Raw genomic sequence first — 7080 nt, 5'->3', positions numbered from 1 at the left:
TGTCAGAACCAACTTTTTCAATACTCTGGAAATTAATCCAAAAACTAGCAATAATCTGAGGAGTATTTATTCAAGAAAACAACTGAATCTTGGTAAGGACACTGATCTTTGTAGCCTTTTAACTTGCCTTGTTTGCATCCCCCTCTCCCCTGCCCAGTGGTAGCCTTGAAAATCAGAAGCCTTTCAATCACAGTAAGCTGTGCAGCTGCTAAGACAACTGGATGTCCACCTGGAAAAGAAAGTTGGACTCCTACTTCACACCATATGCCAAAATTATCTCAAAATGGAACAAAGTCATAAATGCAAGAGATAAAAACATATAACTCTTAGAAGAAAATGCAGGTGTAAATTTTCATAACTTCAGAAATTCACATAAATTTTTACAATAAAACAAGAGATTGAGACATTTTGTACTTTGCGCATAACCATGAGGTCAGTTGTTGGTTTTACTCAACAATTGTAATCAATATCTTTGAGTGCCCACCAATTAAACAATTCCAGTAATAGTACTAGGACTTCTATTATTTCTTACAGATAGAATGAGTTACTCAGCAATTATGATAATTACCCCCTTTCCCCTCTCCTTTATAGTTCTCACTCACTTGATACAAGAACTCTTACATTCAGAAAAACCATTCCGAACACTGACCTCCATAATCTGATAGTTAAGTACCAGGCCAGAAACCCTACCCTATTTCAGGTTAGAGACACATACTGATTTAAAGTTATTTAAGGAATGGACTGCAGCAAGCAGAGAATCTGGATTAAAAACAATCCCATCTGAACTTGAATTATGGAGTAATTATGTGTTTGTTGCTAGCACCTCTATTCTCAGGGTCCCTGAATCACACAATGTTCATGCAACAAAATTAAACCATTACCACTTAGAATCATTTAGGACATAGAGCTGCAGAGCTCAAACTTAGGTAAGTTTGTTTTATCTCCTCATATTTCATAGAAAATTACACTACCTGTAAAACTAGATATGGATTAGGTAGAGATGAGGAATGTTGTGGAGGGGAGGAATCAGTGCAGGAGCATAAGAGACTCACCAACCACATGCGGAATTTGATTCACTTTCAAGAGTCATGTGTGTGAGTATCCTACTGACTCCCTTGGAATGTGGGTATTACAAACAACAGATTTCTTTCTTTCTTTCTTTTTTTTTGGTCCTTTTTTGAGACCGGCCGCACTGCGCTCAGCCAGTGAGCACTGTGAGTGCACAGGTCATCCCTATATAGGATCCGAACCCACGGCGGGAGCGCTGCTGCGCTCCCAGTGCCGCACCCTCCCGAGTGCGCCAGGGGCTCGGCCCCAGATAACAGATTTCTGAAACATCTAGGGCACTGCCCATCCTAGCATCTTGCTGGCCCCTGTAGAGACTCATAATAGACCCAGACCAGTTTGTTTGGACTTTTTGTTGTTGCTTTATGTGTGTCTGCATATTTGGTTTTGGGTTTCATATGTATTGTTTTGAAAACAGCCTGGGAAGAAATTTGGGATATAGCATTGACAGGAGTCTAGGATGATTAGTGGCATTTCCGAAAATATGTCCTGGCCCTTTTCAAGCTCATGGGAGAGTTTGGAGGGGAGGTATAACTGTGGACTGTCACCCTCCAGGAGACTATTTAGGGTCAGTCCCTAAAGAAAGGCTTCAAATTAACTCTGGCACAATAGGATTTCTGATTCTCCTGTGTTATAGAGTAAATAAAGTGATCATGTCTTCTGAGGAGGGAGGGGTTTTATTGAGAGTGAGGAGAAAATGACCTACCATACCTTCTCAAATCTGACTCCTTATACTAATCTTTCTCTGTCAATTAGATTGTCACAACTTTTTATTTTTGTTTAAATTTCAAACATAGTTTATTGCCAGAAATTAAGAACACCCCATTTTTTCTCTTGTTGATTACACAAGTGGGGGTGTAAGTTCCATTGTCAATAACTGGCTATGTGAATATAACTCAGCAAGGGATTTGAATAAAAAGTAGCTACTTCGTGTGTGTGCTATTTTGGGGGGAGGGTACAGCTGGTCCATACAGGGATCTGAACTCTTGACCTTGGTGGCTTGGCATTATCAGCACCACACTCTAACCAAGTGACCTAACCAGCCATCCCTAGCTACTTTGTGCTTTGAACAATTTATGGTATAAGGCACTCTGACACCTACAGTTGAAGAAAAAACAGAGTTGCCTTGTTTAGTTCAGGAAGATCATCTTTGCTTGAACATCTAGAACATACAAATGAACAACAAAAACAAATCCATTTTGTTAAAGACTTAAAATGTAAGACCTGAAACTGTAAAACTACTAGAAGAAAACACAAAGTAAAAACTACATGACATTGGTCTGGGTATTGATTTTTTGGATTTGACCCCAAAAGCTCAGGCAACAAAAGCCAAAATAGACAACTGGGATTATATCAAACTAAAAAGTTTCTGTGCTACGAAGGAAACAGCAGAGTAAAGTGATAACCTACGGATTTGGAGAAAAATATAGTCATGTGTCGCTTAATGAAGGGGAAACGTTCCAAGATATGCATCATTAGGCAATTTCATCATTGTGCAAACCTCACAGAGTGTACTTACACAAACCTAGATGGTATAGCCTACTATACACCCATAATCTTCTGAGACCATCGTATATGTGGTCTGTCATTGACCTCAACGTTGTTATGTGATGCATGACTGTATTTGCAAGCCATACATCTGATAAGGGATTAAGATCCAAAATATATAAGGAACTCAAACAACTCAAGAGCAAGAAAACAAATAACCCAATTAAAAAATGGGCAAAGAACCTGAATAGACATTTCTCAAAAGAAGACATACAAATGGCCAAGAGACATACGAAAAAAAATGCTCAACATCACTAATCATTAGGGAAATGCAAATTAAAACCACAATGAGATATCATCTGACACCTGTCAGAATATCTATTATGAAAAAGATGAGAGATAATAAGTGTTGATGAGGATGTGAAGAAAAGGAAAATATTAATTGGCTTGGTTTAACCATTCCACATTGTATACATATAATATCACTTTGTATCCCATAAATATATAGTTATAATTTCTCTATATAAAATAAAAATAATACAAATATAAAAATAAATAAAAGTTTTTCTATGCTGTTTCGAAAAAACCCAAGTCCATTTATTGCAGATCCACTGTGACTTAATTCAAACATGCCTGACTTTTGGAGTGTGCCTAGCCTTCCCTACAGAAGATGTCCTTTCAGGCTAACTAATGTCAGCTCTGTTTACACCACTAGTTCTCCAAGTGTGGTCTCAGGATCAGCAGTATCAGCATCTCCTGGGACCTTGTTAGAAATGTAAATTTGGGGGCCCACCCCAGACCAACTGAATAAGCAACTGTGGATGACAGCCAACAATCTGTGTTTAAACAAGCCCTCCGGCTGATTATGATTCACATCAAAGTTTGAGAACCACTGACTTAAGACTGTCTGCCATACTGTTGTTTCCCTGGTAAATAAAGCAACAGATTTGATGATTCAGAAGCTTTAAGATTGCTTAAGGCTTTTGGTGGGTGCACAATTCCCTGCTGTGAACTGAATTTGCTGGAAAACCAAAGAACTGGCCAAGAAAAAACTGTTTCAAGTGCTTAGGCCAGAGATTCTGTGAGTCCTGCATTGTAGTCCTACTAAGAGTTTGCAGGCTCCACACACATGGGTAGGCCTTGCTCTTAAGTAAGAATGAATCTCCCAGAAGGATCCTGGAATTGCCACTGTGATAGACAAGTGCTATAAACTAGTTTGGGCCTTAACTGCTATGCAGTTCTCCAAGTAGAAGCATCTGAGCTAAACAGGGAGGGAACACGCCTGGAGGAAAATTGCACCCCGTTTTGCCCTGCTTATTTTTTTCAAAATATATTTGAAATCACCACATCAAAGAGGTGTCCCAAACCCCACCACCAGGTGAATTTGGTGGCCCCCAGTATGTTTTGATAACACATGATTTTCAAGTATCTATCTCCTTGCATTCTAACTGCCTGTCTCCAAATGCAGATAGTAATTGGCAAACTGTAAATGTCGAGGATAAAGGCTAATACCTTTCCTCATCCAGAGCCTCTACTACAGTACCCAGCACAGATCAGCTTCTTGGTAATTTGTTAAAAGAAGTCAATCAACTATCCCAATAAAATCATCCCGTAGACATGCAACTCAGATGTTCTGGTGCCCGGCCGACAACACGTCTTGCCCTGATTTTATCCTCCATTCATCTATTCGCCTCGTCCCCCATAAACCCTGCCTGTCCCCAGCAGCTAATAACCAGAAGATTCACACATTTCAACGTCAACCCGGACATACAATATAGTTACACACCCCCTTAATCCTACACCTACGCCACCAATTCTCGCCGCCGTGTCCGTCCGTCTGTCAGTTCCCCCTACTTCTCATCCCCTCACTTCCGTTCCTCCTTCCCTGCGTGGCTGCCAGCCGGCCGTGCCTACGCCGTCAGCCAGTAAGAAGTGCTACAAACCTCCGCGTCGTCCGCTCTCCTGGCGGCGGCCGATGGCCCCTGACCTGCGGCCTCGCAGAGCAGTGGCGGCCGCCGTGGCCAAATCGTTGCGCGTCCTTCGCCCTCACTTAGTGTCGGTCATGATAAAGAAGCACTCTAGACATTTCCGACGCGCCCTCGGGGCTACGTACAACGGGGTACCCATAATCCTCTTCCCCTTCCCCCTCCGCACCTCCAGGCCTGGCATTAACCCCTTCGCGCCCGTGTTCGTTAGTGCGTGGACTCCTTCATTAACACAGTACCTGTTTGGAAGATCCAGAAGACTTATCTGGTAAAAGGCACGAAACGCCAGGCCCTTAGACAGTCATTTCTTGAACATTTTCCCAATTTGCTTCTAAGTTGACTTACAAGCTTATCAATCATTTTAAAATAAGAGCTTAATTTAGTTTAGGTGAACAATTCACGATGATGCCTTTAAGCTTCAGGGATCAACCCAAACTCTCAATTTGCAGTTTCTGAACTGTTCACCTTGAACCCCTGCCCTTTCTACCCTCTATTCTCCATCTCCTTTTGGTTGTTGTCTGACGTTTTAACTGCATAAGGGCACAGACTTTGAAACCTGAGTTTCTGGGTTTGACTCCCCTCTCTACCACTATCAAACCGTGGGATATCGGACAAGTGATTTAAGCACGCTATTATTTGGCTTACTCACCTGTAGTGTGGGTGTAATAATAGTACCTATCTCCAGGGTTGTAGTAAGAATATTAAAATTTCACGTGTGAAAAGCACCTAGAACATTGCCTGGCACAGAGTAAAACAGTATATTGAAATAGAAATTATAATATTGATAAGTGACTTAAGCCCATTTTGTTGTTGCTTAATCCTCACAATAGTCCTTTGGTGGCAGTTAAATGTAAGAGGGTCCTTCAAAAAGTCCGTGAAAAATTAAATTAAATGATAAACCATTCCATGAACTTTTTGAAGACCCCCTCATATTATTCTTACCTTCCCTCCTATTTCTTTTTAAAGCAGTCAAGAAAACTCAGATCAGTCAGATAGCAGATAACTCTAGCTTGCTCACGGTCACTGAGCTAGTAACAAATAGAGCCAAGACTTAGATAAACTCAGATATGGGTATGTTTTAGTGTCTCTCAAATATCACTGAGAAAAAGGACATAAATACTTTTCGAGTGCCCTATTTTTCTCCCAAGAGTTGCCTCAGTATCCATATAGGTCAGGGAAACTGGATGATCTTCAGAAATGGAAGGGCAGCCACCAATAAAGCAAAGATCTCTCCCTTGAAGGCTGGCAGCAAAGGAAATGACTAAAATAGCAATGGTCATAACCAGCTCACTTACTGCCCTCCATTGTGCCACACAGGCCCCATTACTACCTGTACCTGAGGCCACTGAGGACAAAGTTGCAGGATCCTCAACTCACGCCACCATTCTGTAAAGCTTGGGTATTATCAAATACTTTGCACATTTTATGACAGTACCAAAAGACTCTTCAATATACTTTTCTGACTCCAGCCAAAGTGGTAGTATATTAGCAGTCTTTAGAGTCAGGTTTTACTTCTTCAGCATGGAGAGAACAGAGAAACCCCCTCTTTTCCAGATTAAAACAAAACAGTAATTCCCTTCCTTCCCTCAGAGTCTGCAGTGCCCAGGATCTTGTTATTCTTGCTGCACACCCACCCACTCTCACTTTCCAGCTTATCCTCAGGCAGTCTACAGTGATATTTTCAAAGGAATGATTGGTGATTGTGAGGGGGCTGAGGAGACAGGAGAAGGTAAATCCCTATGTTTGTTGAAGGTAAGTGAAACACTGCCCTGCCCCACCTCTGTGCCACTTTCGTAGCTCCCTGACATTCTTCTTCACTCCCTATCGGCATTTCACAGCCCATTACCCTACACACCCAGGAAGCCTCTGTGTTTGAACTGAGGACAAATCATCTGGTTTTTTTTTTTTTTTTTCCCTCCCAGCACTCACAATAGCTCACATGTCTGGGCTTTGCCTTCTGCTTAAAGTAGCTAGATTTAGAAAGACAAGGGACAAAGATAGAGTGGGAAGATTTTTACATAGTTTTCTCCATTATTTCTAGCTGTCAAACTATTAGAAAATGTCAGCATAAAGGTAGAGCTGTGAGAAGTCCAGTTCCAGGGGCCAGGAAAGATAAAAATGCTGATGCAAATCAAAAACATTGGCAGAGGAAAGACAAGCAGACAAGGGTGTCTCTAGGACCAGTAGAAATAAACAAAGGGGGGAGATTGGTCAGTGGGTTTCAGACACAAATGAGAGATTGTGCCCTTAGAGCTCCTTTTGCCCTAAACCCCATATCCCCATTCCAGAGACTTCATCTGCCTTAAATTCTCCCGGCCAAAATCCAGTTCTTTTCACTTCTGGGCATCCTGCCCTCATCATAGAATCCACCACCAGCTGCTACTGCTTAGCAAGAGGGGTAGGTGAGGGGAGATGATGTTTCTAATCCCGGTGTTAAAAAGGAAGAGGTGATCCTAGCATCCCTACTTGTACTCATATATATATTTTTTTCCCTTTTTGTCTTTTTTCGTGACCGGCAATGGATCGCAACCCTCAGTGTCGC

General features: G+C 41.7%; 1 protein-coding gene across 3 annotated transcripts in view; it reads right to left on the bottom strand.

Annotated features, from left to right (window-relative positions):
• Window positions 1–4656, bottom strand: part of SLC25A53 (solute carrier family 25, member 53) — a 60535-nt gene extending 55879 nt beyond the window's left edge. For 2 of the 3 annotated variants that reach the window (XR_551829.1, XM_008590504.1), the window contains exon 1: window positions 4497–4656. The gene's annotated coding sequence lies outside the window, so the exon portion shown is untranslated. Of the gene's footprint in view, window positions 1–4339; window positions 4399–4496 lie in introns of those variants that run through there. The other variant, XR_551830.1, reaches the window with a different exon arrangement.
• Window positions 4657–7080: the final 2424 nt, after the last annotated feature.

This window comes from Galeopterus variegatus, unplaced genomic scaffold, assembly GCF_000696425.1.
Source record: "Galeopterus variegatus unplaced genomic scaffold, G_variegatus-3.0.2 Scaffold6166, whole genome shotgun sequence".
NCBI lineage: Eukaryota > Metazoa > Chordata > Mammalia > Dermoptera > Cynocephalidae > Galeopterus > Galeopterus variegatus.
Note: the sequence above shows the minus strand (reverse complement) of the source record. Positions and strands in the feature narration are given on the sequence as shown.